Source organism: Alexandromys fortis, unplaced genomic scaffold (assembly GCF_014885135.2).
Source record: "Alexandromys fortis isolate MF-2015 unplaced genomic scaffold, M_Fortis_MF-2015_v1.1 scaffold_289, whole genome shotgun sequence".
Lineage (NCBI taxonomy): Eukaryota > Metazoa > Chordata > Mammalia > Rodentia > Cricetidae > Alexandromys > Alexandromys fortis.
Window position 1 is genome coordinate 1,018,114 of NW_026068168.1, and position 22,304 is coordinate 1,040,417.

At 38.8% G+C, this 22,304-nt stretch overlaps 1 protein-coding gene and 1 pseudogene across 1 annotated transcript in view; both read left to right on the forward strand.

Annotated features, from left to right (window-relative positions):
* Positions 1-22,304, forward strand: part of LOC126492137 (claudin-34-like) — a 77,434-nt gene that overhangs the window by 39,557 nt on the left and 15,573 nt on the right. The gene's annotated exons all lie outside the window — the stretch shown is intronic.
* Positions 1,238-11,615, forward strand: LOC126492148 (activity-dependent neuroprotector homeobox protein-like; annotated as a pseudogene).

Below are 22,304 nucleotides of genomic sequence, written 5' to 3' on the forward strand. Positions count from 1 at the left end.
TGGCCACTTGTGACTTCTGGCCTGTCTGTCTGAATGTAACCGAGCTACGTGACCGGAACCACGCGGCCTGCGAGATCCCGTACCCTGCCCCTCATCCCTTACCATATATAAACTGTAACCCGTCCCTAATAAACTGAGGCCTTGACAAAGTTGCTTGGCCTCGTTCTTCTGTCTTAGCTCATTCCCTTCCAGGTAGCGCCCCTCCGAGACCCTGGAGTAACTTGATTGCGGGTGGGTTACTAACCCCTAGACTGAGTAGCCCACCCAACGCAATCCACAATCAGTATTGTCTTGCATGTTCTCTTCTTCAGGCATGTCACTAATTGTTCAGAAGGCAAACTATAATTATTTTCCACCAAAAAATTAGAACTGAAAATATTTCAGTGGATATGAAAGGTTTGCAATCTTGGTTAAATGTAGAGATAATTTTTTTCTTGGCTATGATAAACATTTCAGAATTTGAGGGTTCCAAGTCCAAAACCTGTTTAGGGTCTCCCATACATCTCGATCCTAAGTTACAGAATCACATTCCTTGATGGAAGAACTTGAATTTTCACTCTGTATCAGTCTTCCTTGAAATGAGAGCATGGGTTAATTTCTGAGAAGTTGAACTCTATGGTTGCTGGAGAGAAGAAACTCTTCCAGGAAACACTTAGAAATATTCAGATCACTTATAAAAGATTAAAGCTTGTTTTTTTTCTATGAGCTCATGCATTCCCTTTTACATTTTACCAAGAGCTTTTAGGAGCCTCTAGTCAGCATCATTATTTTCCTTACTCACACAACTGTCAAAAGTTTTATATATAGGTCTCTGATCTTTGCAGCAAACTCATCAATTATTTCTTACCATGGGCTTTTGTTGTTCTCCATGTGACCAGGGGAGTCTTCAGTAACTATAGGTATCAGCAAATTACCAACACTGTTCCAAAGTTAAAAAAAAATGATTTCTCTATTTCTGTCACTCTAGCATCACTCCTGGTACCAAACTCTATATCACTCCTGATTCTCTGGAAGAACAGTAGTAAAAGAATGAAACTATATATACTAAGAAGAAATTTATCAGAATGGCTTATATAGGCTGTCTTGTTAATAATCCAACAATGGCTGTCTCCTAATGGTTGGAATCTAGTAGTCATTCAGTTCACTAGCTGGATGTTTCAACTGATTTTCAGTCTATGTTGGAATCCCAAAATATAGGTTCTAATATCGGTGAAGTAATGCTTCAGAAGCTGGATAGATGAACTTGACAGTGATTGTAAGGGAAAACAGGTAAGCAGCAAAAGCTTCCTTCTTCCACACCCTATTATATGGGCTGTCAAGTTTTCTAATTTTTTCTTTATGTCTCTCCCATTTTTACATGCCAGAGGGAATCAGGTGATTGTTAAAGGATTTAGGCCTTTGACAGACTTCACATCCCCTAATTATGTGAGTAATAGCTTCTGATATTCCTTTCCCTATAAACATTCTTTTAAAAAGTTAGATACAAGAGGCAGGAAGGGGAGCATAGAAAAATGTGAAGCTCAATAAAAATCATTTTAAAAGTTAAATATAATTTCACCTTTTCAAGTGATACATTTGATGAAAGAATTTTCAAACCTTACAGTGTAGAAACTGAAGATGCCATAGATATAGATATACATAATCATTGATGGTGACTCACCATCTGTAATGGTCCATTTGTCAGCCCTATATAAGCATCTTTAAAATGTAGTATATTAAGGACACAAGAGAGTCTTCCCACAGAACAGGAAAAATTTTTTCCATCATAAGCCCTACAACCTTGAAGCACCATTTACTAGGCAGTCACTCAAGACTATTACGTTTTCTTCCTCTGTTGTTTCTAATATCATTCTTAAGTATGTGAATCAATACTGTAATAGTTGTGTCTTTTCCTTACAGACCTTATATCACTTTTAAACTAGGAAGTTGAAAAGGGATTAGTTTCCTGGGAAATTTTCCCTTTTGATGCCACACAAAATAAGTCACCTTCACATTGGAGTAATGTCATCCAAGGACTTGTTCAATCTATGAGATCTTGGGCTAATGTAATCCAAATAAAAGGTAGCTATATCTGAATCTCTTTAGAAACGTAATGTAAGTGGCTTGTCCTTCTTTTTGAGTTGGATGTTCAAAGGGACCACAGACTCACTTATTAGTCAGATGTTCTGCACGAACTTCCATTTGTTATGTCTCTTTGAATTCTAAAAGAAGGAAAAGTATAGGGACTAGACCATTTGCTGATGAATCTCTGCTTTTTAAGGGACAGAATAATAGGCTTTATGATTTTTAGTAGGTAATATTTTTAATGGGAAAATATGAGGGACCATTTAATTATACCAGTAATGAGTTATAGCCCAGACTATAGTTGCTCCATCTTACTGCATGAATAAATGCAGATAAGTCCAAGGGAGATATAACTTACACCCTGTGAAGCACCACCTACATCTGGTATTAGTATAAAGGATATATCTCAAGAGTAGATGGACAGGAGTCTCTGGTACTGTAAAACATGACTGTTAGAAGAGGAAGTTCCCATATCAACAGGCAAGATGTTACTTTAAATTACATTTATGGGTATATTCTGATGTGCAATAGTATCCACTAAGAAACTGTAAATATGTCATCCTCATTGTAGGATCAACCAGGGTTCATAGAATTAGACTAATATTTAAGTAACCAGTAGAGGAAGCCCTGTGAATAGTTAATATACAGGAGATTGAGAGGATTTCAGGCCTTTAAAAAAATCTGGAAACATATGACGTTCCAGTGATTACCTCTGTAATTAAGCAAAGGATGATGTGGGGTACAGGGACATTTTATGGTGAACCTCTCCTTCTAGGGTAATTCTTTATAGAAGTATTTCATTGATATGGAACAGAAGAAAACCAAAATTAAGGGACTATTCTATTCTCACTAATTTCATAATCCTTTGGTTTTATTTTGACTCTTAAAAACATTTCTTAAGGTATAAAGATTATCTCAAATTTTATAGAATTTTTATCTATCTATACTATATATACACTATATATAGATATATACAGGTAATTTATCTATCTATCTATCTATCTATCTATCTATCTATCTATCTATCTATCCTATCTTTTGTGATATTAATGTCCATGTAGAGTACTAACTAATTTAGAAAGAAGCTTTATCCAGCTTCCTGTGTGTGACTCTTGGCTTGTGTCTGAAGAGGTAACTAGGAATCTGTGGATTGCGTTCTGGGTCCAGGGTTACTCAGTCTAGGGGTTGTAACCCACCCTGCGATCAAGTTACTCCAGGGTCTCGGAGGGGCGCTACCTGGAAGGGAATGAGCTAAGACAGAAGAAGGAGGCCAAGCAGATTTGTCAAAGCCTCCGTTTATTAGGGTCATGGTTGCTGCTTATATATGGTAAGGAATGGGGGGCAGGGCAAGGGATCTCACCGCGTGGTTCCGGTCACGTAGGCCAGGCTACACTCGGCCAGAAGTCACAAGTTGCCACACCTGGTTCCCTGGATAGCTGGAATGTGAGGCGGATTCTGCTAACAGATAAGTTAATTGGGTGTGGGGTTCTCTGCAGACTCCCTAGAGTGATGGTTCCTGTAATGATTGGGGGGAAATGGCTCCTGACAGGAATTAAATTTGTCTACTCTGGATATACTTAATAGATTGTGGTCTTTAACCTCTCCAAGATCTACTGCATATGAAATTTAAAATGTTTAAGTTTTCTGAAGTGAACCAGGACCATTTTTATGAGCAACCACTCATGTCTCAAAAAAATGATGAATCCCCACAATGATAATTTCACCTATATTTTGGTAATGTCGTTAACCTGACAAACACCATCCAAATACCAGTTTTGGATGACAAACTGCTCAGGAAATCTTCAAAACTGAGAGAACTTGACTATTTTTCTAATTTTCTCCTAAAGATGCCATCATTCCCAGACAACAGGAAATAACTTTGAGAATATGACGCCCATATTCCCAAGAGGTGGGGTTGATGTTTTTTGGTCATTTGGTGCATTATAGATGTTTGTCCTCATTTAGCAGGATTATTTGCAGGTTGTTGTTGGTCATAGTTAGGGAGGAAACCAAACAAACAGCATTAGATACTGAAAAGAAAAACGGAAATATAGAAATGATCGATAAAGGCATAGATTATTGAATCTAGTAATAATAGCAACAAGACTATTCTTATTACTATAATAATAATTACTTATTAATACAATAACTAGTAATAATAATAGTCATTTTTCCTACCAATAATCTTAAATATCTTAAATTGGTATGGATCTTTGCATGTTGATAAAAATTTAATGTTATTTTATTATGCTATATATATGTGTGTGTGTGTGTTTATTCTTTTTAAGGTATTGTAATCTATGAAGCTCATTTTAAAAAAAAACTGTAATACAAAGTGTTAGTCCTTGAAAGCTATTTAGGATAATAATGAAAAACAGGTTAGTAGTTAGTGATCTAGAACAATCAAACTTATAGTCCAGTTAGGTATGTTTTCAAGTTCAAACAGAGGTATACTTTAAATAAATAGTTGGCCTTCAAAAACCTCAGACTTACAGAATATGGCATTTAAAGGTTTTAGTAGTATAAAGATTTTCATAGCAGTGACACACATCTGTATATGGAAGCATCAATTTACTTAAAAAAAGATGATGAGCACCAAATATCCTCCATGTGAAGTTTGCTTTCAGTGTGGCAAAGCTAGACATTTGGGCAAGAAACTGCCTTTGCCTCAACTGCAGACAGTATGTTGTTCAAATTGGACTAGCAGAAAGGAAAGTCAATGCTAAACTTTGACAAAAACAAGGTAGGACATTCCTTCAAACTCCAGCTTCACAGAAAAGGCTGTCAGATAATCTAGGCCTAAAAGCCAAAGATAGATGGCCCAACATTGCAGAGGAACCTTGGGCACCTGTCCATGTTGCCAGATGTCTTTCTAAAGTTTTAGATTTTTTTTTTGTCCTACAGTTTCTGTTTACTCAGGTAGTATATCCTTCTTGGGTCTCTGATGGGGTTGAAAAATAGATATAGTTCTACAGCTTTCCTTTTTAAAATTTTCAAAAAAAATCTTTCATAAAAATGTAAGTTTTATAATGTTGAAAAACATAAAATCTGAAGTTAATTATATAAGAAGATACTTTAAGTTCTAAAAAAAACATTTTTAGGATGGTAATACAAGTTACAATAGAAAGTGGTTTAATTGTAAAAGTTTGGACTCACTGAGATATGATAGGTAATATAGTACCTTCTCCAAATTTGCCAAATACATATGAACTGGACAATGTAAATGTAATTCTTACCTGGTAATTTTTCTTATTGTTTATAGTTTTAATAATATTAGAGTTAAAAACCTTCCCCTTTTAATTAGATCAAATGGGATAATGCTGAAGAATACTTGCTTACACTATAAAGATGTGTCTCTGCATAAGTCACCTTCTGATTGCTTTAATAAAAAGCTGAATGGTCAATAGCTATGCAGGCAGAGGTTAGGCAGGACTTTTCAGGACAAAGGAGACTCTGGAAAGAAGAAAGGGAGAGAAGCCAAAAAGACACAGAGGGAGTCAGAATGAAAGAAAGGTAAAAAGCCATGTGACAAAATGTAGGTTAATATAAACATGCTAAAGTTAAAAAAAGCTAGTTAGATAAGACTCAGCTAAGGCCAAGCTTTCATGATAAATAATAAGTCTCCATGCTATTATTGGGGAGTTGGCAGTCCCAATAAGAAAATAGTCCATCACTCTACCCCAGCTGTTTGCAGAATAAACATTCCTCAGAGGATCCTTTTATGACAGTCTCTCTGAGTGATTCTTATAATGGCCAGCTAGATCAAGAAGATATTTGTTCATTTTTCTTTTCTTTTCTTGGTTTTAGTTATAACACATCAAGGTCTGGACCAATTGGTTCAATTTCTTGCTGGTTCATCCTCAAGCTCTTACAGTTTTCTGATAAAATCCAGAAAAGAGTGAGTCAAGAATTTTTCACTTATGTAGACCTTCATCACCAAAACCCTGGGACCATATTAGTGTACTTTTTGATTGCATCTTTAAGACACTGGAGGAGAGTAAGAAAGGGTTCCTTCCTCCCATGGAAGACAGCAGGCATATGAAAATAGTTGAAGGGCTTTATTCTTGCCCATCATTGAACCTATATTATCTAATCTATAAGTGATTTCCATTCCATGCCTCTGCCTGATCTGAGTTATTCCAAGAAGGCCCTACTAAGAGTACTGATTGCACACCATTCTATTGGAATTTTCCCAAGGAAGTCTTTATCTATGGCAATTGCCTTCTCTATTACCATCTATTTCTCTACCAAGGTTGAAGTATGGTCTATAATTAGCATAAAATCTCTTAGTCATAGAGGGTGTTCCATTGTTGGGAAGCCTGTAAATAATAGGTCAGGTTTAAGCTCCCCACCTGTTTCCTTTCCATGTATTTTACTTTAGATAGCAAAAACCCAGAAGCAAACTTGTGGCCTTATGTTCCTGTCAAAACACCCTATGAAGCATTTTTGCTCTTCAGGAGGAAATCAAAAAATTTCTAGTGTACAGCCCATCATGCATTAAAGTTGGGGGTATGAATGTGGCTTCAGAAACTAAAGCAGTAACCATAGAAGAATATTACTTATTTTGTCGCTAGACTCTCATACATCTATGCTTCTTATAAATCTCAAGACCATCAGTGAATCCAGGAATACTACTACCGACTTGAGGCTCAGCCCTCCCAATTCAACCATCAATCAAGAAAGTGTGCGTTGAACTTGACTATTGGGAAAATTTTCTCAATTGACCTTCATTCTATACATATCCTATGTGTTTGTGTTAAAGTGAAAATTAATTGAAACCTTCCTCTTATTGCAGCAATATGTCTGGCAATATCATCCCTCATGAAAAAAGAAAGATTTTCTAATTTCCTAGAAAATAAAAGACTACAAGTGGAATGACTCAAGTCTTCCATATACCTGATGGGCCCACATTATATTAGGAACTTTTGACTTTCTTCTTGAGTCCAACATTAGTTTCTTTCTTTTTCTAACAGATAAAACAGAAATTATTGTTTGTGTCTTATTTTGGACTCTCACAAAAATATGATACTTGAAATTGTTGTCTGTTGTTGGTACACCTTGGAATTTACCATCCTTTTAATTGGATCTCATATGGAGCTGTTTGGGCTCCTTTTGAGATATTTTGACAAGTGTCATTTGGTGACTAACTTTGAATTTCAGAGTTCTGAGTCTTGTGTTTGCATTGAATCATTAGTAAATTCAACGTTCTATTGAATTGTTTGAGTACATGTCATACACCTATGACAAGCAAAGGTGAAAATATTTTAGGTTTATTTTATAATCCCATTAAGTTTTTGTGAAAGAGAAACAAAAATGTTAATGAAATCTTTATTGTGACTTGCATAGTTATGAAAACTGTTAACTTTCATATTATTTTGGTGTGACCCTAAGGTAATACTAGCTGAATTAGACTTTGTAAACCCAGCATGGTTTATAAACAACATGAAACAACAATAAAAAACTTTCCCTTGAGTTCTCAAAAATAACAAAGGAAATAACTTCTAGTTATTTCATTACTGCATTTTTACACTTACTATATACTAAAATTAATATTTGAAAAAAAATTTAATTTTAAAAGCCTGTGTATATGCATATATGAATGAGCATGTTTTAGATAGTCACTTTGGGATTACATTAATATTTGTATGAGCTGCTGCTTTTGTGTGAACTTTTTCTCATTTAAAAAAGTGTTTAGCAAAAGTGGATGGATATCATATTATTCTACTCCTTCATATCCTGTCCACCCAGACTTCTGTAGTAATCACACAGAAACTATATTATTTAAATCACTGCTTGGCCCATTAGCTCTAGCTTCTTATTTGCTAACTCTTACATCTTAATTTAATTCATCTCCATTAATCTGTGCATCACCATGAGGTCATGACATACCAGCAAAGTTTTGGCGTGTCTGTCTCCAGCAGCAGCTCCATGGCTTCTCCTTGACTCTGCCTTTCTTTCTCCCTGCATTCACCTTAGTTTTTCTATCTCTCCTCTACCTTATCAACAGTCCAAGGCAGTTTCTTTACTAACCAATGGTATTTACAGCATTTAGATGGGAATCCCACATCACCTCCTCTTTTCTTTTTAAATAAAAATGAAGGTAATAAAATTACAAATAACAAAACAGATATCAAGCAAGAATTATAGTTACAATATTTATATCTACTTTATCTTTTATTATAACTAAGTTGAACTATAATTATAACCATCAATTCTTCAATTCCATCAAAGACTACAGAAAGATATCATATTACCTAAGTAAATAGGAGATGCATTGTAAGCAACTTCCAAAACTCTAGAATTGACAGAGACATCTTGCTACCTGGACAGTTACACAAAGTTCTTCTGTACCATTGTGGCATCCATATTCAGCCTACAGACACATAGTATCTGCCAGACTTTTCCAAGAACCAAAAAATTTTCAACGATAGTTCCACCTATTTTGACAGTTTTCCAGTCACATTTTTCTGTGTACTGCAGAAAGTCTAGCAGACTCTTTCATGAAGCAGGAAACCCAAAGGATGATCTTAATTTTAGGCAAGTTCAGCAGTCATTTCTCTGTGTGTCCCATGTCCAGTTCATCAAGCAGTCCAGGTAAGGTCAGTTTCTTGCCCAAATGGCTAACAAATTCTATAAGGTGCCTCTTCATTGCCCATCATCCTCCTGAAGTAGATTAGAGCTGCCAGGGTAAGGACATGGAAAAATTTAAGAAAATTTTTGCTTGATTAGTAGCTAATTAGGGCACAGTGTTCAAAAGCAAGACATCTAGGGCTGGTTGAAAATAGGATGTCTAACTAAAAGGCTGAGCTCACCACAAAGTGCTCCTGGGCATCCTGGCATTAGAACACCTGTTAACACCTAGCTCTGTGGTCTATCAGGGAGAGAAAAGTCGACTGCTTTGGGGAGGGCTTTGGAGATGGGAGCCTGCTAAACATAACCACTTTGGGGAGGGGCTTGGTAGAGATAAGGCTTACCTGTTGCTATGTAAGACTATCTCCTTTGACCCAAAATGAACCTGGATAAATAGAGCTCTGAATAAACCTTGCTTTTTCACTCTGGACTTACTTGACTGGATCTTGGTCATCTCTCTGGGTGTTGCAACTTGGCACGACACCAGGACCAGATGTGTCTCATGTAATAAAAAGTCCTAAGTTCTTAAAACATTTTAAATGCCATATTCTGAAGGTCTCTGAAAGATTTGAAAAGTACCTGTCTAACTGAAATATATCTTTATATATCTAGAAAATCTAAGCAACATGACTACCCACTTGACTATAATATACATTACATTTTTAAATGAGCTGCACAAACACAATACCATAATCAAGAGCAGAAATATACATATAACAAAACTGACCTTAAATTTTTACCAATAGAGCAAGATCCATACCAAGGCAAATCTCAATATTAATGCCATTTTAAATGTAAAAATATTTATAAACAATATTTGAGAATTTGGGGATAGTTTTTCTCCAAACTGCTTCCTGCTGCTGTTTATTGGGCAAACTAATTTTTGAAGGGTGTTCAAGGTGACGTTTCAGAGGGTCTTGGTCCATCAAACCATATTAGTCTGGAATGAATCCACAGTTTCTCATCCGATGTTGAAACAAAACCAGAACCTATTTCCAAAGCAACAAATTTTCAAATCAATACACCTTTAAAGAATATTTGGATTTCCGCTCCTACACTAAGGCTACCCACCTACAGCGGTGAGTGCCTGCCTACCGGGCAGGCCTCAAGGTCCCCCCACAAGGGAGCGTGGACACCTTCAACTTGTGCTGCAGGGTCTCCTGTGTTCTACTGGACCCCGCTCTGCCTGCCATGTTCTTCCTTTTGTCCCCGGATCATTGGGCTACCAGGCGTCCCTGTTTAGGTGCTGAGGAGTTCCATCTGGATAGGCTACCCACCCAGAGCCATGAGTGCCTGCCTACTGGGCAGGCCTCAAGGTCCCCTGCAAGGGAGGGTGGGCACCTTCAATTTGTGCTGCAGGATCTCCTGTGTTCTACTTGACCCTGCCTGGTTTTGTCTGCGGGTCATTGGTTTACGAGGTATCCATGTTTCGGTGCTGAGGAGTTTCATCTGGATGGGAACGGTTCCTGCTTCTACACTGAGGAAGATACATCCAGAGAGTCAGTCACAGCAAAGACTAACCTAGTATGCCTTGGTGTGCATACTAGCAACATGAGAGTCTCAAGCATCACCCTGCATCTAGTCCACTGCAGGGGTGTTGGAAAAACCCAGAATGTCCAGGACAAAACAAATGCACCTTCTCTGCTCAATCAGTCTCCAGGCCTGGCTCCTGTGAAGCGCACCTATGAACAGGTGGAGTTTCCTCTCTGCTAAAAAAACGAAAGCTGGAGGATGACAGTGATTCTCCCAGCTGCTTTGAAGAGAAGCCTGAAGAGCTTGTTGTTTTAGCTTCAGACCCCAAGGGTCATGAAGATGATTCTTACGAAGCTAGGAAAAGCTTCCTCACAAGATACTTCAACAAACAGCCCTATCCCACCAGGAGAGAAATTGAGAAGTTAGCCGCCAGTCTGTGGCTGTGGAAGAGTGACATTGCTTCCCATTTCAGTAACAAGAGAAAGAAGTGTGTTCGTGACTGTGAGAAGTACAAGCCTGGTGTGCTGCTAGGCTTTATAAACAAAGTCAAACACGAGATAGACTTTGATGCTGAGTGGCTGTTTGAATATCATGACGAGAAGGACTCAAGAGGCAATGCTAGTAAGACTGCTGACAAAAAGCTTAGCCTTGAGAAGGAAGACGACAGCTTCTCAGATAGTTTTGAGCATTTAGAGGAAGAATCCAGTGGAAGCCACAGCCCTTTGACCCTGTCTTTGAAGTTGAGCCTAAAATTCCTAGTGATAATTCAGAGAAGCATGTACCGAAGGTCATTCCTGAGGATGCTTTGGAATCTGAAAGGCTAGACCAAAAAGAGGAGGAGGATGGTTCAAAATATGAAACTATCCATTTGACTGAGGAGCCAACCATACTAATAATGCATGATGCCTCTGACAGTGAGGTAGACCAAGATGATGTAGCTGAGTGGAAAGATGGTGCTTCACCATCTGAGAGTGGGCCTGGTTCCCAACAGATCTCTGACTTTGAGGATAACACACGTGAGATGAAACCAGGAACCTGGTCTGATGAGTCTTCCCAGAGTGAAGATGCAAGGAGCAGTAAGCCAGCTGCCAAAAAAGGCTACGGTGCAAGATGACACAGAGCAGTTGAAATGGAAGAATCGTTCCTATGGAAAAGTTGAAGGGTTTTGGTCCAAGGACCAGTCACAGTGGGCAAATGCATCTGAGAATGCAGAGCGCTTACCAAACCCACAGATTGAGTGGCAGAATAGCACAATTGACAGTGAGGATGGGGAGCAGTTTGACAGCATGACTGACGGAGTTGCTGATCCCATGCATGGCAGCTTAACTGGAGTAAAACTGAGCAGCCAGCAAGCCTGAGGGGCCTGGCACACCCCAGCACATGGGCCATGTTGCATCTTGGACCTCTGTTCTGATTGCAGAGTTGTCTTTTAACTGGCACTGCCTTGCAAGGACCGATCAGTCAGACTGGGGGGACATAAGACCACTACAGCCCCAGTGGTTATTTCTATGTCTATGACATGTGATTGGTTGATCTTACTTCAGACCCTTCTCTGGTAGGTTCAGTAATGAAGTGTGAAAAACCAATAAGCTGGCGGCTCATGAATGCTCACGGGGAAAAGCAGTTCATTGTTTGCTTTTCCAGCATTTCTTTCCCTTGGTAAGATGTTTGGTTGGATGTCCTGGGAAAGCCTTACCCTGATCACATAGTAGTGCAGGGCAGGCATACATGCTACCAGTCCAGTGTGTCTAGTAGTGTTGAAATAGGAGCAACGGGGCTGCGTCCCCAACACCCCGGCCGCTTGGCTAGCTCATGCCCGAAATAACAACACACAAACTGTATTCATTTAAAGAACTGCTTGGCCCATGAACTCTAGCCCTTACAGGCTAATTCTCGCACCTGGACTAGCCCATTTCTAATGATGTGTGTAAGCACCCCAAGGTGCGCTTACCGGGAAGATTCTAGCCTAAGTCCATCGTGGGTTGCAGCTGCCTGGGAGAGCTGAGCATGGCGGCTGTCCGGTCCCTCTGGAAGCAGCGCAGAGTCTGACCTCACTTCCTCTTCCGCCCAGAATTCTATTCTGTTTACTCCTCCCATCTATGTTCCAGCCATGAGGCCAAGCAGCTGGTTTATTATAACTTAACCAATGAAATCAACAGATTGATATATGACACTCCCACATCATAGTAGACTTGGGAACATGGACCTTTTTTCATGTATTTATTCTGAATAGTTGAAATGTATATTTGTATAGTCTTTTAGACCTCAAGTGATGCTTATGATACTGTTACTGTGTGCCCCTCATAGGTTGGTTTTTAGTGTTGCTCTTGCTGTGTGATAAATGCTGTATCTAGTTTACCTAGCAGAAGCTTGACCCTGCGATAGTATGGACCTCTGGACGGACTTAGTTTTTGCACATAACCTTGTACAATCTTGCAACAGAGGCCAGCCACATAAGATATATGTACTCTCCTGTATATAGGATTTTTTTTCTTGTTCTGAGTATCCTTGACATTGCAGTTGTCAAAACTGATATTTCAGATCTCCTTCTGAGATCTTTTAAGCTAAAATAACATGCAAAAATTGATTTTACGGCTACTAATTTTGACACCTTTTAGATCTGTAAGAGTGTTGTGTCAGAGCAGCAAGCATGGTTGAGTGCTACATTTGGGATATTTAGTTTCCTCTTTAGTTGAGCACCACTGGCTGTATTCATTTATACCATCTAATATGTGACACACTGTTGTAGTATTATGATTTTGTGGTCTTTATTTCCCTTTGTATTCAGTTTAAGCATCTAAATAAATTGCTGTATTGTGCTTAATGTAAAAAAAGATTACTGGGAAATATATGTTGAGACTGTCTCAAAAATCATAAAAAAGATAAAGCAAACATTCTATTGGTATTTAGTCCATAATTTCCTGTCAGCCCTCACATCATTTTCTATCCCAGTTCTTTTATCTTATAAACAAGAAGCTATAGAAGACTAAGAACATATTTTAAAGATTAGTTTTTTAAAAATATATTAATGTGTTGACTGCATGCATGTCTATGCACCACTTGCTCCAGATGCCACTGAGGGCCAGAAGACAGCAATGGATTCCTTTGAAATGGAAACACAGATGTTTGTGAGATGCCACATGAGAGTTGTTGATTGAAAACAGATACCAAGGAAGAGAAGCAAGTGCTATTAACCACTGAAACATTTCTCTGGACTGCAAAAATGTAAACTTATATGTATATTGTGTGTATGCCATATCCAAGATCAGAAAAGAAAGTTGTATATCTAAAAGCAGAAATTATAGGCAGTTGTGGGCCATGTGACACGGGTATTGGAAATTAAAATTGCAACTTCCAAAAAAGTGGCAATTGTTTCTATTTTCTAAGACATCTTTACAGCACCACGGGGACACAGTTTGAATATTGAATTTTTCCTAAGCCATATGGAAAGCTTTCTTCTAGTGTATTTCAATATAGTACAAAGTTGCTCTATAATACTCCGTACCAAAAACTGTAATTGTTATCTCATTGTAATTTGTAAATGTGTTTCAGGAGTTTCCCTCTATCATTGCAGTTATAATCTCATTGGCTGCTGAATTCACCTGTGCCACGCCAACTCCAGTGTCGTCTGTGTGACATGACATATGTCATTATGTCAGATAGGAGCTACGTGTCGCATGGGACTAGGCTTCCTGGAGGTCAATGGCAGACAGCCCGATATTGGCTGCCCTTGGAGCATAGACTGGTTTCTCAATTAGCTGGCTATGCGGGATATGAGCTTTGCACAATTTCTTTCATAATAATGGTAGTCTTTACATATACAAGAGCAAGGGAATAGATTCGTTGATGTTGATGGACAAAGACTGTTATATTATACTCTGAACTTTATGCATAGGCTTGCTAGATCCCAACCCCATGGTGTCTGCTGCATAAGAAGGTACTAAAAAGTATATTTTAACAGGTGCAGAGAACTGATTAGGTATATTTGGTCACTAGATGAAATAAAGGGTCAGGAAGACAAAGGGCCATCATAGCAATAATGAGACAGAAACTTTCTGTTCGTAAGATGAAACCACTTGTCTGAGGTTTAACTTCCCAAGGACAGGATTTCCTTTTCTAAGGATGTTTTATGTCTAACACCTGTCCCTGGAATGTGACCAAAAGAAGCTTTCATACTGTGCCAACTGATGACACATTACCTTCTGATTTGTTCTTTGATTACTATATAATAAAAACATGAATTTGGTAAAATTACAGCAGATTCCAAGCACTCTCTTGTGTGTTGTGTCTGTCTGTCATTCGCAGTCTCCCCCCCGACCCTATCAACAGTGTCAATACTCAAACATTAATCACAGAAAACAAGTAGGTGAGATCAAGTGAGATTTGGAATTTGGTGACACAATAGAATTCTCAGAACTAGAAGCAGCCAACAATAGCTCAAGAGCTCAGAGCTCACTGTGAAGCCAACGAAGAGCCTCAAAGGACAAGTGAGAGGAGCCGGCTCTACTGGCCTGTGTAACTGGCTTTCCTGTCACGTCACCTACCATCTGTTCACTTGACAGCGGCAGTGCTGGTTAGTAGAGCTTCTATTCATTTTTATTGCTTGGTCTGCATAATGAGGTTAAAAACTCATTCATATCAAAATTCAGTATATAGTTCCACAGCAGAAAGATCATTCACTGCTGTGTTGTGAAACCGTCCTGACTTTCCATTTTCTCTGACTAGCTCTATACTTATCAACTGTCACCTCTTATTTCTCACTGCTCTGGGCCCTAGCAACTATCATTATGGCTTTTTATTCTGTAGGGTTGAGCTGCCAGGGACTTCCTTAGTGTAATCACATGGTATTTGAGATAGCTCCTGTTTTACTCAACATTCTATACATGCTTTTGTGTTTGGGTGAAATGTTCTAAATATGTCTGATAAGCCCATTTGAGTCATGACATGTGTTAGTTGTTTTATTTCTCTATTAAGTTTTTGTCTGGCTGACCTGTCCTTTGGTGAGAGTGAGGTATAGAAATCTCCTACTGCTAGTGTGTGGGGTTTGATGTGTGATTTAAGCTTTAGTAATGTGTCTTTTACATATGTGGGTGCCCTTCGATTTGGGGCATACATGTTCAGAATGAGACTTCATCTTGACAAATATTTCCTGCGATGAGTATGAAGTGTTCTTCTCCAACTCTTTTGATTAATTTAGTTTGAAGTCTATTTTGTTAGCTATTAGAATAACTACAACTGATTGCTTCTTAGGTCCATTTGATTGAAAAATCTTTCCCAACCCTTTACTCTGAGGTAATGTTTGTCTTTGAGGTTGTGGTTTGTTTCTTGTATTCAGCATAAGGATGGATGCTCTTTTCATATCCATTCTGTTAGCTTGTGTCTTTTTATAGGTGAATTGAGTCCATTGATATTAAGAGATGTTAATGACCAGTGACTGTTGGTTCCTGATATTTTTTTCGTGGCACTGTTTGAGCATTTGAGGCCTGTCTATGGGATATATATGAGTTATGACTATAATGACATTAGTGAAGGATTTTTCTGAAGAGCATGATCCAAACTGAAAGGTTGTGGAGTAGAGTTTTACCCTGAGTCCTCCAGATTGACTATACTTGGTTTTTACTTAACATGTTTGATTTATGTTTGAGATTGTTAGTTTTTTTGTTAATTTAAACTAGACCTTCATAACCTTAAGTTTTTATTACTTTGTAGGATATATTGAAGCAGAATTAAATCACTTATAGAGTATGAAGTGACAGAACTAACCATATTGGGGGAAGGGAAGGGAGTGGGAAAAGGGAAGGGAGGGAGGGAAAGAGAAAAAAAATAAAAAAGGTAAGAGGAGACAGAAAAATTCTTCCCTGTCCCTTCAGACGAGCAATGAAAAAGAGAGTGGGAGTAGGCAGAGTTTGTTGTAGTGGTATATTCTTTGTATTTTGATAAATAAATTCTTCCTGAATACTAGAGGAAAAGCTAAAGCCACTAGACATCAGGCAATGGTGACATACACGTTTAAACTCAGGATTTGAGAGACAGAGTCACACGTATCTTGGTGAGTTAAAGGCTACCCTGGGTTACACAAGACCTATGCAGAAACACATCCAGTTGGTGACGGCTCACACCTTTAATCCCAGTCCTAGAGAGTCACACACCTTTAAACCCAGTCCTAGAGAGTCACACACCTTTAATCCCAGTCCTAGAGAGTCACACACCTTTAATCCCAGTCCTAGAGAGTCACACACCTTTAAACCCAGCACTAGAGGAAATAGAAACTGGGAGGAGAGAGAGAGAGAGGCTTAGTTTGCTTAGTTTACAGTCACCCAGCCTTGGTAGAGGTAAGACTTCTCTAGTGGTTTGGTTGCTTTGCTTTCTTGGTTTTTGGGTTGAACCACAATTTCTTTTCTGTCTCGGTGTTTTTCTTATTCATGCTGTATTTGGTGTCAAATATTTGGGGTACAAATTCACGAAAAATTCATTTGCCTGAAGCTTTTTAGCCACCAACAAAGCCCAGGATTGTGCATAAGGATCCAACCCCACTCATCTAGGTTTTCTTTTCCTCTCTCTCATTCATTCTCTCTCTCTCTCTCTCTCTCTCTCTCTCTCTCTCTCTCTCTCTCTCTCTCTCTCCATCATGGGATGCAGACTGTCCCTGAACCCTCTCCTCAGGCTCCTGCCAAACTAGTTGGCTGTCTTGAAATCCAGTCAGGCTTTTACTGTTCTACATAGCAGGAATCAGCCTCACATCTATATCAACATTGTTGGCAGATTTGGTAAGATAATTGGGAATTATTTTTTATTTTTTTTTAGTTGTCGCAAAAAAAAATTCCCATTTCCCTCCCCCTCCTCGCACACATCGCCCCTCCCTCCACTCCCCTACCCCTCTCCCCTCCCTCCCACTCCATTCCCCCTCCCTCTCGAGAATGAAGAGCAGTCCAGATTCCCTGCCCTGCGGGAAGTTCATGGTCCTCCCACTTCTATCCAGGACCAGGAAGGTGAGCATCCAAACAGGCTAGGCTTCCACAAAGCCAGTTCATGTATTAGGATCGAAACCTAGTGCCATTGTCCTCGGCTTCTCATCAGCCTTCATTGTCCACCACGTTCAGAAAATCCGGTTTCATCCCATGCTTATTCAGTCCCAGTTTCGCTGGCCTTGGTGAGCTCCCAATAGATCAGTTCCACTGTCACAGTGGGTGAGTGCACCCCTCGTGGTCCTGACTTCTTTGCTCATGTTCTCTCTCCTTCTGCTCCTCATTTGGATCTTAAGAGCTCAGTCCAGTGCTCCAGTGTGGGTCTCTGTCTCTATCTCGATCCATCGCCAGATGAAGGTTCTAAGGTGATATGCAGGAGCCTGAATAAGCATGGGATAGAAGTGGGAAGACCTTGGACATACTGCAGGGCAGGGAATTTTGACTGCTCTTCATTCTCGAGAGGGAGGGGGAATGGAGTGGGGGGGTAGGGGAGTGGGGGGAGGGGCGATGTGTGCGAGGAGGGGGAGGGAAATGGGAAACGGGGAGGAGGCTGAAATTTCTTTTTGTAACAACTAAAAAAAAATAAAAAATAAGATACTAAAATAGCTATGAAACATATTTTTCAACATCCTTAGCAAATAGAAAAACACATTCTAGTCTATGGCCATACCACCCTGAATGTGCCCGATCTCATCTGATCTCAGAAGCTAAGCAGGGTTGGGCCTGGTTAGTACTTGGATGGGAGAAAAATGCATACTAAAACTATTTTGTGATTTTCATCTTACCCAGCCAGAATGGCTAAGATCAAGGAAACAACTGGCAAATAGTGATGAAAATGTGAGAAAAGAGAAACCCTTATTCGCTGTTGGTGTTATTGCAAACTGGGTCAGTACTATTGAAGTCAGTGTGAAAAAAATCTCAAAAAGCTAAAATTAGATCTACCACATGACCCAACTCTTCCACTCATTCTTATATGCTGGAAGGACTTGTCCTCCTATTGCACTGACACTTGCTCCACCATATTCATCAATACTCTGTTCAAATAACTAGAAAATGGGAACAATCTACATGTCCATCAATTTATGAATGCATAATGAAAATGTTCATATCTCTAATGAATGAACTGACATTAATCTGTGAATAATATATCATCTCTGTTAATGCCACAATCTACATATGACAACGACTTTTCTAAAATGTAACCAACTAAAGTGACAGAGTTAGAAATCCTGCCTCAAAAACCGTTGTGGCACTCTCTCTGGAATAAGTACTCCAATATCAGTGAGAGTGAAAGAGAGATGTCACTGATGGACAGATGCCAGGATATGTCTTAAAGGCACTGACTGGTCACAAACTGGGTCCAGTTTGCATGCTCACTTTATACTCTAAAACCACAAGGTGGGGTGAGCAACCAAGCAGGATTTTATTCAACCATATGTGCCAGTCAGTCTTTTGTTTTTAAAAGAGCATATGTTGTAACTGATGAGTGTGAGCCTTTGTGGTCCAGTTGTTAAAAGCAATGAACCATTGTTTCTGTGATTTCTCTAGGTAATTTTGTGATGCCATGCTTAGCAATAATCAGTACGAGTAATGATTTAAGTGAATCATTAAATAAATCAATAAGCCAGTATCTAATGATTGCTTTTTCTACCTTATTCTACTTCAAGAGGAGAAACACAAAGATAGAAGACAGGTCTGAACAAGTTAGGTGGGTCTTGACCAAGAGCAGAGAGGACCACTACTGAACACACCCCACCCCACAAATGCTGTATGTGAAAGGACATCACTAAAGAAGCCAGAGAGCCTAACTGCATGGTTAGCCCCTCAAAATGTCACTGAACTCATACATTATAGTTGAAAATGTGAAAGATGAGGTCATTGAGGGCTGGTATTTGATGTCACAATAGAATTTGCAGAAATCTATAGCCAGTCAATAGTGATGCTAAGAACTCAAGGGTGGCTACAAAGCCAGTCACAAGTCTGGAAGGGCCAGCTGTGCTGGTCCAGATAATTACACATTCTTCTACATTATTGGTCAACAGTTCATTTGAAGACAGAATCACTGGTTAGTAGAGGTTTTGTCTGTCTTTATTGTATACTCTGATTAATGTGATTAAATATATCTATCAGGATTTCTCTCTGTCCTTTCTAGGTGTATGATCCCACGGCTATAAGTATATTCACAGGGATGTAGTAATTTCACCACTGTTAACCTCTCTCAGTTGAATTGTACTCATTGAATGCCATCTCCTCTTTCTCCAGCCTTTGCCCCTATCAATAACCATTTTGCTTTCTGTCTCAGTGGATTTTACTTGTTCAGGGACCTCCTTAGTAGAATAACATTGTGTTTAATTATTTGTGACAGGTATATTTCACTTGGTGTAATGTCCTCAAACATCTTCCCATGTGCCATTCATGTGAGAATATTTTTTTATCCTTCCCAAGTCTATAAGTAGGAATATCCTATCACTTGAACAATTGTCTCCTAATTTACCTTGGAGTTATAGATTGTAACTGTCTTGTTCCCACAGAAGGCTCTTGTGTTAATTCATTGATTCACAGCTATCTTGAGTTGATCTGGACACTTAAGAAAATGGGTTATTGGAGGAGAAAAGGTTCCAGTGTTATGTCTTTGAAGATAATACTTTGTCACTGTTCCCTTCTCTGCCTCTGATTTCTGACCACTCAGATGTGGCTATCTTGAGTCACCTACTCTCATCACAGTGGTATTTTGTCTCCACACACACAGAATCAACAGAATCAAGGACTTTGTACAAACATCTTTGTAACTAAACTAGTAATTACTTTGTCCTCTTTAAGTTGTTCTATTAGATCTTTGTCCACAGTTATGGAAACTAAGCAACAGCAATGCTATGGTCTAATGTCATTCAACTTCCTTGTGTTGCTAAAAAAACAAAACAGACAAATGCATTAATATGCTCAGTAGAAATTATACTTTAATTTTGAATTTAGAACTTTACCTATTCCATTGTTGCTCCTAGATGATACTTCGTTCTGCAGCTAGGCTACCTATCAAGCCATGTTTGGAGGTCCCCAAGTCCTTGTCACTGACCTTTTCATAGAAAGAATACTCTTTTATGCATAAATAACACCCAGAATTACTCTGATTTTTGTATGCGATGTGATCTTTATGGTACCATATTCTTCTGATCAGTCTTCTTGGTATATTTTTAGTCCTTCTCTTTAGTGAGAAATTGATGCTACTTCTGTGCTACTTTGTGATATGCACCTTGACTCTTCTTTCAGAACATCAGTAGGCATTTAATTCCCAAAACATGTTATTCCTTTAGTGTTTTTTTTTCAGGGTTACTGGACCTAGAACACAAAATTCATTGAATTTGCTGATGTCAGTGGGGCATGAATTGATTTCTCTAAGGAAAATTTTCACTCTAGGGAATCTTCTCTCTCTCTCTCTCTCTCTCTCTCTCTCTCTCTCTCTCTCTCTCTCTCTCTTTCTCTCTCCCATCTTACTTGACTCTGCACAGAGACAACCAATGAATTTAATTCAAGCATTTGTATTTCTTCCCTTATAAATGAGATTGAAGGGTGAGACCACATAGTAGAAGTAGCAGTATAGGGAGGGATACCTTTTATCAAAGACTTTGTAAAAGGTCGTATGGAAAGTTACTACTCTAGAAGCATTCTTTAAAAATATACTCATATACATATATCAAGAAAGTTTAAATGGAATTCCTTTATAATAGGCTGTTTAAATAGGTATCAGTTTATAATGCCTCTCCCAGATACTGTAGGTAATCAAATAAAAATCTCAGCTCCTGGAATAGGTTACCTCATTTCAAGTTTTTGATCGGTGGAGTCCTCCCAAACATTGCAGACTATTTCCATTACTTTTGAGTATGTTCCAGCACTTGATAGTAAGACTTTATTGCTAAAATATCATATACTTGCTCATAGGACAAGGAAAAATCAAGCTAATACTGGCCTAGAAACATTACTCGTATTAGCTAGCTTTCATCGTGCTGGGCGGTTCATACTTCTGGTAGAAAATGTAATCAACAGTTTTACTCAGCTGTAAACTTTGTAAGCTACAGTAACTGGTATGGCAAGACATGTCCAGTGGTGCAAAAGTGGCACTAATGTTATAAGAGTAAACAATCATTTTATAATTGAATTTAAAGTCTAATCCACAAGATAGAACCCATGCCTGGCACTGTTAACTGAACCAGAAATTTGTGCCTGGCAAAGTCATAGGCTCTAGGAGAGAACCCAATACTATTATTCTACTAAGTAGATGTAGTAATAAACTGCTCACTAAATTCATATCCTTATATTCATAGATTAGTGCATCTCCCAACCTTCATCAGAGACTCCTGTATAAAGTAATGAGTAAAAAAGACCCATGACCGATCAACATACAGGGAATTTATCTATGAGTGTTGCACTTTAGATGTGAGATCTATATCACATCTCTTACTTGCAAGACTCAGGGATCACCATGGATGAGCACGGATTAGAAATGGGGGAGACTGTAAGATCCAGAGATAGTAAATGTCTTCAGAAAAAAACAGTTTTTTACGGACATGACAGGGCTGGTGCCTGCATGAACTCAGAGCGACTGTATCTAAACGCACAAGACCGACACAAAATGGAGCAAGACAAAATAACAGTATGGATAAGGGAGGAGCTCATGAAGTCCTACTCTTAGCTGAGAAGGTATTGATACTTGAAAGGGGCCAGGGGAAGGAGAGTCAGTTTTCTTCCTCCTTTTATTTTGTTTTCTGGGGTATTATGCTCACAGAGAAGGAAACTGACAGAAATGCTTTGAGTTATACTGGCTCAGCTTCATCACAGACTTAAAAAATCATTATGTGAAAGTGTTAATATTCTCAATAGGAACCATAATGGAATTTTTCATTAGAATCTTTATATGTCACAAATCTACCCTAACCCCACATTTGTTTCTTTTTTTGTGAAATTCTTTTTTTTTATTCTTTTTTTAATATTTATTTATTTATTATGTATACAATATTCTGTCTGTATGTTTGAAGGCCAGAAGAGGGCGCCAGACCTCTTTACAGATGGTTGTGAGCCACCATGTGGTTGCTGGGAATTGAACTCTGGACCTTTGGAAGAGCAGGCAATGCTCTTAACCACTGAGCCAACTCTCCAGCCCCCTCCCCACATTTGTTT